Source organism: Pieris brassicae, chromosome 2 (genome assembly GCF_905147105.1).
Source record: "Pieris brassicae chromosome 2, ilPieBrab1.1, whole genome shotgun sequence".
Taxonomy (NCBI): Eukaryota; Metazoa; Arthropoda; class Insecta; order Lepidoptera; family Pieridae; genus Pieris; species Pieris brassicae.
This window is the reverse complement of record NC_059666.1, coordinates 7,324,260-7,336,290: the sequence shown is the minus strand read 5'-3', so window position 1 is coordinate 7,336,290 and position 12,031 is coordinate 7,324,260.

Sequence of the window (12,031 nt, the reverse complement as noted above, 5' to 3'; positions counted from 1 at the left end):
TTGTGATTACGCTACGAGTAAAAGAGACATAGTTAACAGTATAAGGGGTACAAAAACACTGTTTGATGATATTATGCTTCGGAACCCTAATCAAATTTACTACAGTAATCCGGAAAGGAAAGTTAAAAGTCAATATTTTTATGAAAAACTAGATAAAAAAATTATTTAAATGAATGTACTACCCGGTTTCTCAGCTTAAAGCAAAAACTACTTTCAATGTGACCTATTATGTAATTGCGTTTTTTCGGTAGTGACTTTTGAAATATATACTTTTAAAAAGAATTTAGAATGTCTGATTTTTCATACAAATTTTAAGCATTGTGGTCATAAGCAGTCACCTATGCAAGCGCGTTCACGCATTAAATTACTTACGCATTACTTCATATGGATCTAATTCTTGAAACTACGCAAATTGAGTAAATAAAATAGAGGATTTAAAACAATACAATTTAACCTACATAGAAAAATATGAAATAGAAAATTTAAAAAACAATAAGTTTGATCCCTATGGCAGTGAAATAATAGTTTATTTGCAAGAATATGATAAAAATGTTATAGTGGTACAATCTACAGTTCGCATATTCTACCACACATATAATATAAATTACAATTACATTTTGAGTTATAATAGTCAATTCTTGTATCTTGCACCTTTAATGCTGACATTTCCTCGGTCTAAAGCACCAGCTGAGGAGTCACCGGTACTATCTACCAGGCACCAACTTAATCCTTTAAATGGCGTCTGTGCACTTGAACCTCACGGCCCAAAAGTATCTAAAGAACACTGAGAATATTATAAATATTGTAAATTCATACACACAACACGAAATTTGTGCAATGTTGGCGTAGTCAAAGTAAAAAATCATTTATTTATATAGGTAACACAATGCACACTTATGAACGTCAAAAAAAAGAAATATACATTAAATGCTTCTAATTTTACATTTACTGCCTGTTCTCAAGGTCGTAGAACGGTAGAGAAGAACTGGCAATAAACTCTCCGCCACTCTTTTTAATCGCCAAGTTTTTTGTTTAACACAATGTTTGTAAGGAGCTGCAACCATTACACCATGTTCCACATGACATCTTAAGTAATAAATTATAATTAAATAAATTAAACATCACCGCATACACGAATTCAAGTACGACAGTCACCACAAGTAGCACCCGTTCATGAGTATCACGCATGGCCAGCCATCGGCCCCTGGCCTATATTAGGGAGAGACAACCCGACGCACGGACAGTGGCAGTGGCTTCAGAGTGCGCCTCTTATCGAGATGGAATCGATCCTCGGCTATGCCAATGGCTTTTCATTCTATATGCGCTTTAACATTCGCTCGAACGAAATTCGGTGAATGAAAAAATTGTGAGCATGTGAACAAACCTTACAACAACCAACAAGCCTTAGACCCAAAAAGTCGACGGTGTGCGTCAGGCACAGAAGGCTGATCACCTACTTGCCTATTAGATTGACAAATAATAATGAAACAGATACAGAAATCTGAGGCCCAGATCTAAAAAGGTTGTAGCGCCACTGATTTATTTATTTTAACTCAAAATTTAGGCCAAGGAAAAAAAGGCTGTAAATCTCGGGTAACTTACATGTTAGGTATAATTTCGAAAGTGAACATTACTCTTTTTATTGTCTTACTCAACCCCGCATGACTACGTGTTCTAACTGGCGCACTTATGTAACGTTAAAATCACTTTATTGTCGCATATGTGGTACAAAGTATATGGTGCAGCGTTTAAATAAACGCACTAAATCGTATTAAATAATAATATTTCTCATTTCTATTGCTTGGTCTGGTTGAGAGCGCGCATTATGATGGCGAAATTTTTGATATCATCCCGCGTCTCCCTCTGCCCGCTCTAGTGACTAGTGAAACAAACGTATGCTGAAGTTCGCTTGAGATGAACGTTTCGCGGAACAAAAATGAAGTAAACGCCAAATGATTTTTATTTAAATAACTCTTAAAATATACAATTTTTATTAAAATCTCTAGTAACAGCTCTCGGGAAAATTTATTTGGCTCCATAATACTCGCGCTCGAGTACGCTTTGACAAGTCTTGCTAGTATCGAAGTGAACGCTGCAATGACAGTAAAGCTCAAGTTCATTTCATTATTCAGTTTTTTCCGATAAAAATGTCTTAATTTTCTTTCCTGTGCAACTTAAATTATGAGACAACTCTCGCGTGTATCTTGTACCACAATGTTATTATTTGTACTACGCGCTTTGGGTTTTAACGCACAATCACTAACAATGGCCTGCTATTGACACTGTTACCTCTTTGTGACCGATCTGTTTTGGCGCATTTTTATGGCATATTTATGATAATTAAGGTCTTTTAACTTGTCTATGACGCCTTTTCGATGAGATGTCAGACTTTTCGACAGATTTCACATGAACTCTCTTTTGTTAAATGTCACTCATAATTATGAGTATTAATATAAATAAGCATGTGTTTATTCACAATATCAATGGATTGATTCAATGTGTAACTTTTGGAAACCCTTATGCACCTTATGTCACAGTTCCCAGCTCTTCCATAACAAACTTTTAGTTAACTACGTAACATTTTTTTATTCAATTATAATTATGTATTTTATCGGGTTTTTAAACTTTTATAACATCTTCTCCCCTTTTTTTAACAATAAGTATTACGCGAAGCATTATGTGGGTGGCAGTATGTGGGTGCATGTGAGTAAATGAGTGAGTGTAATTTCTGTGAGTTTTTATTTTAATTGACGTTCGTGAGCTGCGTTACGTGTATGGAGCATCTCAGTAAAAGAAATTGTGAGGCCATCATTCAAGGTTCGATCAACAACGAATTCGAATCAACTTTAGAATAGACAGTCAAATTTTTTTATATTTATAAAAAATAATAAAGTACTACGCATTACCAAACAAAAGTACTAGGTCATCATGATCATATCAGAGTTATAGCCATTGTACATTCAGACCGCACAATGCTTTCTCAAGATGTAATAAAACGGACTTATAGGTAACTATCGGGATATGCACTGAATAATATTAAATTCATTGCGAAAGGTGAATGGAAATTATTTATCATTTAATGTGAGATGAACGTTTACTTGACCGTGAGAGTGTTACTCAAATGTTAAAATAAGTCTCTTGCGCCGTAATTGGTACGAGGCTATCGAATTGCATTTTTTTAATGCTATTTTGCCGAAAAAATTACACGTCCATTGTCCAATAAGCAACGAGGTGATATACTAGCTTTCGCGAAATTCGTTTCGCTTTTTATGATTTTCTACTTGGGTTTTGTATCACCTACATACCAACATATGGAAATCTGTTGGTATGTAGCTGATTTGCTGCTGAAAAATACGATTATACGATTTATATAGATAATCATTATGGGGACGTGAAAGCTTTTTTATTGAGGCTATCTATCTATACACCGACTTTCTGCCAAGTGGGTTTTAACAAACCGTATACAAATAATAATCATTTTTAAACCTCTTTTTTTTAAATAGTCTACGAAACTTTACAATGTCAAAGTATTTATTTTTTTATGGCAGGAGGCAAACGTGCTGGAGGCTCACCTGATGTTAAGTGATAGCGCCGCCCATGGATACTCGCACTGCCAGAGGGCTCAAAAGCGCGCTGCTGGCTTTTTAAGAATTAGTTCACTCTTTTCTTGAAGGACCCTGAGTCAAATTGCTTCGGAAATACTTCAGTAGGCAACTGGTTTCATATAGTGGTGGAGCGCGTCAGAAATTAACTTAAGAAATGCTCGTGGAACGACGGACGTCAAGGTGATATTTTGTATTCTGCCTTGAGGGCCGATGATGAAACTCAACTGCAGGGTAGAATAACTCCTCTGAACACTCTCCATGGTAAAAGAGTTTTGAGATATTTCTCACGTTTTCATCAGGTTAATTCATCAGTTTAATCATCAAAATTTTTCATAAATAACAAATCATTTCTCCAATTCAAGAAAAGAAACTTGAACTTGACTGAAAGAGACGAAAGTGTACTTTAGGTATAACAGTATTTGTAATCCCTTATGTGCCTGTAACTTTATATACGGGATTAGATTTGGGTATGCATATCAAACGAAAGCTTCCAAACTTGAAATAATGCGAACAATTGTGAAATATGATTATTAAATTGTTATAACTGGGTTTGTAAGCGAATCTGTAATACACATAATTCACATTACTCAACAACTTTAGTATCATTCGGAGAAAGGGCTTTTAACGCATCGCGCAACCGTTTAGCAGATATTGCCCACCTTTGGTAACACTTAAGAATTAACAGTCAAGAAGTATTTTTAGTATTTAAATTATTATAAATTTTCAATTTAAAAATGGAACACGACTTACGTAACTTAAATTATAAATCTATACCGAATCTATTTATAAACTATAAGCTTTTGAAGCTATGTTTAATACTTGTAAATTCACTTCAAGTTCAATTCTCAATAGTGAGATGTTCAAGTAATGCTGCGGTATGCCAATATATTCCTTCTATTTGCGCAATCATCACTTAATATCGTGCGAGATATATACGTAGTGAGAAAACTGTACATACATATGCATAATCCATGTATGTGGCTTAAAAGTGATCTAATAGTATATGAAGATACGCAATCGAGGAAGTAGATACAGGAATGAATATATTTCGACTTTATTAAAATCTAAGTTATGTCAAATAGTTGGTTATTACTTAAGCAACTAGCCAACTAACCTTAGTGATATAATATCCGTATTGGAATAATCGATTTTACAGACGTTCATACGCCCACCAGTTATTTATGTTGAGACTTCCTATAACGCATCAATTGGTTTCCATTTTAAATTTATATCTATTCTTAGTACGATACAAATAGGTTTCATGACTAGCAGAATAGTTTTACCTTCAAGATAAATCAAAGGCCGGCTACGCACTAGCGAGTCTTCTGGCAGTGTGCCTTCGTGGGTGTCGGTATCACTTGACAACAGGTGACCGTGCCTGTGTGCCCCCTGAATTATAAACAACTTACAAAAATAGTTCATAAAACATCTGCAGAAATATGTTATTGGAGCTAACATCATAGTCTACTGGGGAGTTGCCCATGTTAAGTCATTAATAAATCATATAATTAATAATGACAGTGATACCAAAGCTGTTTTTTTTCCTTGCACAGTGTATATGAATCGCAACAGAGCGTGACAATACTGACAGCTAAAGTTTTAACCATTTGAATTGTTAGAATAAGATTCTACTTTATATTAAATCTCTGTTATAAAGCTTTTTGAGACTTAGGGTCTGTTTTAGTTCTACATAAGTTCCAAATAAGCTATTTATTACTTATCGGTAGGATTAACACTATTGTTGCGTTTCGCGACTGTCAGATAGCGTTATTCGTCACATAAAGTCTATCATAAGTTATGAGTCCGATGAAACGCGAAGTTTCTTATTCGGAACTTTTATCTTCCAAATTATATATGTGTTGCATAGCTATTTGGTACTTTATCCATACATTGTGAAACAGACCCTTATTTGGATACGATTCTAAACGACAATAGATAAATAATGTATAAAAATTCATAATAGAACAAGATCGGTGGGAAAGTATGGCGTTGCAAACATAATTTGAGTTGGCATAATCCGTCATGGCTGTCATTACAGGCAGCTCTTGATTGAGATAACATCTGTTACAAAACGCTTATATCACTTATGCCTTTGCGTGTATGGTTTAAGTTTTGGCTGTTTACCTATCAGTCTATTATACTATTTATTATAACAAACCGTGGAAATATAGTGAATGACTACAATAAAATTATTATTAGAATATAAAACTGGACAGACAGTAATGCTTGATGTTTAGTGGGATGTAGCCTATTCGAGGACGTCTGTTCAGGAGGTGAATATTTGACGTATGAAAGAACCCATGTTTTACTCTGGAAAGGTAAGATTCCTCTCCTTAGCTGATTTCTCAAATCATGCAGTACGGCACTAGGGGATGTCAACAATAAAAGAGTTAAGCTACAGCATCTTTTTAGATAAGCGTAGTTTGAAAGAATGGTTTGTTGTTTATGGTCGCATTGGACAAACGTTCCTGCGCTTTAACAATATTCTACCGCAAACATTTGTATCCGAACTTTATAAGATAGACTTTCTTACTTTCTAACTAGGAGTCAGCCTTGTAGCAGTACTATCCGATGTTCGATCTGTAAACTGTAAAATCTCCAACAGACGGCAATTCTCAATAGATATTAGCTGTGGCTGTATCTAAAACAGTTTTATTTGTTCTTGATTAAGTACATTAGTGAAGCTATTCCTATTTGGTTAAATTATCTAAATTGGTGTTACGTGTTCCAAAGCTTATTTTGCATGCGATATAAAGTAAGTAAATATGTCTTTAAAAAAACGCTTACCGATGTCGATTCTGTCAGTTCGACACAATAATTGCTCAACCACACAGAGACAGAGCAAGTGTTGGCTTAGTGGTTTGAGCATGCGCCTCTCAAGCTGGAGGTCATGCGTTCGTATCACGGCAGCACCAATGGATTTATCTTTCGGAGTGGACATTTAATACTCGCCACTAAGGCCATACTTTCCTAACTTATCACGAAACTGATACATAAATTTGATACTCAGACATTTTTATTTTTACAGACAATTCTCCTTTCTATATAGTTTATAGATAATGAAATATAGATAAATCTTATGACCTTAAGCGTTAATACAATTTTCGAAAACATTCACTTTAGTAAACTATAACAATCGCTATTACGAAATTTTGAGCCGCACCTTCAGACTTAAAATACACTTTACATAATGATCGGTGAATGTGCTCTGCGTATGAGTGTATCGCTTCGATTGAGTGTTTCCATTATATATACCAGTTAAGATAGTGTTTAATTTCATATTTTATTTTTATTTTAATTATACTTATCATTTGATCATGCTACATACGTATAAATCGTAATTACAATTTTCTTAACCTACAAAGTTATAATAAAAATTATTAAAAAGAAAATTAGAAGAAATTTAAAAAGTTTATAGTTTTGTGATCATTGTATATTTATTTATTGACTTATTTTCTATTTAAATACTAAAACAATAGAAAACTTATTAATGTAAAAATTAAACTTAAAAACATAATATTATAAAATAAAACAAGAACACATAAACCTTTTTATAACAAATTATTAATAATGTAATTCTTGTGAATTCAGCCAGTGTGCAATTGAATATATCCATCTCAAATACAATAATATTCAAGGTGAGCGACGCGCAAAAATGGTTCCCTGAGAGAATTTGTACGCGCTCGCGGCATAGCTAGCAATCGCTACCGCTTACCAGGCCGAGTGTATGGGGCACGCTTAGCCCCAGTCTTTCTAATATTCCGCATTATGCAAGATACATACATATATATGATACGAAAAATCTTGTTCGAGTAAAAAACAGAGCAATTGAAAGAAAGATCACGCATTAACTTGTCTCTGAGTGTTCGCTAAAATGACCAAAAGCAAATATATATCCAGACATTTTCGTGTATTATAGTTTCAATGTTTTCATTATTTGATGCAACAACCCTTTAATACATTATATGAATATCAACAATTTCGTTATGCTTTTCGTATAATGGAACCGGCGTCCTTCCCGGTTGAGATGATCTCAGCATGCGAATGAAAGTTATTAGAGCGATACCAAGTACACGCGTCACTCAAACGTAATTACTGAAAAGCAATAAATTCGATTATTACATAAACGAATAAAATAATATCAATTATAATATTTTTATACTCTTAGCTTAGTCACATTTGTTCTATAACGAATATATTTTAAACTATTTTCTATCTTATTTGGTTTTAATTTATAATTATGTCAAATAATTGCCATTGAAAGAAAAACGAATGAAAAAATCTAAATATATCTATTATTTCGGTGTAGACTACTATGCCCTCTCATATCTAACCATAAGCAGAAATTCATTGAAATATCACCAAATGTTAATACAGAACTCATAAGATGTTCATATCTACGATATAACAAACAAAACCGGCACGCTTATACCGCACGACAGAGCAGCTTAACCAATTGATAAATATATCCTTTCACTGATACATACGAAACCTGGTCTTTTGTAAACAGATTTATAGATAGATCTGTCATTATCACAAATATCAATATTGTATTCTGTAGCCACATTGAGTATCTCCTTATATGTTCTGTGGAACAGATCCAAATAACGATATTTGGAGGAGACCTTTATCGTGAGATATGCTAAATAGTGGTAATACTATTACTAATGTATGAAATAATTTTAATAAAAATAAGTACAGTTTATGACTTATTGTTTTTATTTATTTGATTTGATGAACTGTGTTTTACATACATATACTTGTGTTAAAACTTAATACATTTTTTTAACGTACCTTAGAATTTGGACCTTATACTACAGCTATGAAACACAAATTTCCAACGGCAACTATAAATATACTACACCTAAGTGCCAATTTTTTAATAATAAAAGATCAAATATTTTCCAGCTAGAGCATTTTTTGGAGAATGCAATTGTCTTTAGTATTTCTATTTACTTGTTTCCCACCGTTTGTACCTTCCTTGAACTTCCACAAATATTTCAAGATTATAATTGACCGAATTGGTCCAGACTCGCAAATGGCCGTCATAAATATATTTGAGAATTTAAAGATTGATAGTAAAAGTTTAATTGCCATTTTTAAGAGGTCATACTTATAATTATTTAGCAATTTGAAAGTTATGATTAATTTCTAAAAAACTTTGATAGATTTATAGTTGAAATGAATCGTATTCTTTTCTCACGTTATTATAATAGTTACAGTTATATACACTCAATTATGACGAATAAATAATACATTTTTCACTATCCCAGGCCCACCCGGCGTTTTCACTAGTAGAGATTCTGATTTTAGTTGAATCCCACATCTCCAGTTACCTTTGGGAACAAGGAATGTCCATTTCGCATATAAATGACGACGATCGAGAAAAAGAGAGTAATTCCAATACATTTCGGAGTCTGTTTACAAGACAATTTGCCTATTAGAATAAATAAGTTAGAAAATACGAATGAATGATCGCATGATTGAGATGATCGTGCCATTGACCTCTGACACAATAGAGCCTCCGGACGCGTGTCGTTTGCCTCTGCGCACAGAGTACTAAGCATTTAGATCGATCCATACTTTTGTTTACTTGCATTGAATAAAGCAAAAATAAATAACGTAAGATAGGCATTTATATTTTTTTTTCCATATGTATATGAAAACCGATGTGGTTGGAAAGAAACTCGAAGCAACGCAATGAATTTAATTTAGAACAACCACTATTTTTTTTTCAATATGCCCTAAAACATAAGTGGCAATGGGCGGGGGGCATATAGCAAGATACACAGATAAAAGGTGGACTTAAAAGACAACTGTATGGAAAGGACCAAGGGGAAGAAGGAGATAAGGGCGCCCCAAAGAAAGGTGCATAGAAGAATTAGAAGCGGTTAAGGGAAGCGAATGGAAAAGAAAGCCACGGATAGATTTGGAAATAGCTGGAGGAGGCCTTTACCCGCGAAGGGGTTCGACGGTACTGAATTTGGCTAAGATATTGGATAACAAGATAAATAAAATAATGTATGAAATGTAAAAAATCTAAGCTGTATATTATCTTTTTTGCCATGATTGGAAATTAAACGGGCTTTATTATTGTTTTTTCCTGAATATGAAGTATCAACATCTATGGTAGCACTGATCTTTCCTTTTGGATCTCTATTGGAGATCTCTGCTAAGGAAATAAGCCGTATTTGTACAAATTTAAATCTCAATAACAACAAAAGAAACTTTTTTACATTAAGCATTATAAAAAGCGTGATTAAGTGTACATAATACATTGTGGAGTGGTCAGAACGGTCTGACGCAAAAGAAATACACATTTGAAATTTGTTATATAATATTAAGTCTGTCTGTTAGTTACACGTATACACTTCGTGTCACATGACATTTATTTATTTACAGTACCAAAAATTAATACACAAATAGAACTTGCTATGAAGAAAATACGCCTCCGTTAAACATTACTCTGAGTAGCTGGTGACATGACACGAAGTCATGTTAACGACAATATTATGATCTTAATTTATTTTGATATAACTGACAGATGCAGAATTTAAATTGTGAAAATCGATTGCACAGCATATCTCTTGAATTCGATCTATAAAAAACAGCACAGTATGTAATTGATCTTCAACTAATAAGATGTATGTGAAATGTCTGTCAATCGCACTCTTCAGTCCTGGCCATGTTAGTGCATAGTCTCCTCCAGTCCCTTCATTAATCCTCAGCGACTGGGTAGGCCTTGTTAATTGCTGATTGATACGCTGGACCGATCAAACGCAGCCTACGTATTAGAGGATGGGTTTCCAGTTCAGGTATGTTTGTGATATAAATGTAAATAGTTGTCACGTTAGAGTTAACCATTATGCCATTATAGGTAGCTTATTTTGTAAAGAAAAATACTTGTGAACGGCAACGTGGAAGGCTTTATATCACATACCAAAAAGAATACACAGAAACACAACATTATTTTTATATAGACAAAAAATATTGATCTAAAACTAGCCATTTCTTACAGTATTAGAAATGACATAAGCAGACCTCTTGCCAGTTGAGTCAATGGCAAATTAAAAACGTTTGTTAATCTATGCAGTTAATTAATTATTTCCATACAATGCGTCATGTGTCCCCTTTTGGGAGGTTAGTTTTCGCTTAGGGCACGAATAGTAAGAACAGTACCGGATTGTTTTCCTTAAGTAGTTTTATATAGACCTCTCCGTGTAAAAATATGATCCATTAAAACAAACACGATATGTTCCTTGCAACTATTGTAGTATTAATGCATTAACTGCCGTCTAGTTATTCAAAATCCATATTACAATTGTACAAACACAAAAAGCATTTTTTAATGCATAATATCAATTTTATTACGTTTTAACAAAACGCTGACGGAAGTATAGGCACATGGAGAAGACCACACTTTGCGCAAATTTGCGTAAATATATTTTCAAACATAAAAAGTCGTGAAATCTTGAGGACTACACCACGGTCGTAATTATATAAAGCCATTTAGAACATAATTAATAGATAATATCCGATTGCAGCATCCGATAGGATGGACTAAGTATGTCAAGGCACTTTGTGTAACTAGATTACTCCAATGCAATTACTTATATGCTTTTTAATTGTAATTAAAAGTTATGTCATAGCGTGTTGCGTTTTACTTCTTTTTGAGGTTCAATATGTAATTTAGTTATAAGCTATGAAATGCAGGGTGATTTAATTGAGAATTTTTCTATAGATATGATCTTTTTTCGCTTTAACTCCATGAACTTGAATTTAATTTTTATTTATAAGTTTTTTCTGCCAATTTTTGCAGTTCTTTAAATTTTGTTTTCACTGCGTCGATTGAATGCATTGCACGTTGGATATATGTACGAAATGTTTGTTGTCTAGCCTAAGTCTTCATATTATTATCAATATTTTATTAAAAGAGTTATATATTTACAGGAGTTAACACCATCTAATTTTACTCGTACAAAGCACATCTTTTAATGGATTACGTCGCCTTAATGACAATTCTCTATTATTTAAATTGACTTACACGAAACGTATTGAGTTGATCTGACAATCTCGATATCGCGATTGTCGCTTGTCAAAAACGCATTGAATTTGACAAACGGAAGTTACGGTTAGACTCTCGACGACTCTTGATTATATCCAAAGATTTACGAAATAGAGGATATACTAATTGTCCCACGGACACACATGGCTAGTCTCAATTAGAATATACAACAGTTTTCTACCGTTGTTCTTTCATAATCTTTTTATATGTTGACATAATCTTATCAACTATATTTTTATATGAATAAGTACACCATTTACCTCGTGAATATATTAAGCGTTAATAGCAGAAGGCATTTACCTTGACGACCACCAAACGTTTTTACCTTCGATAGCCTTATTAATTGCCTTTAATTTGAAAT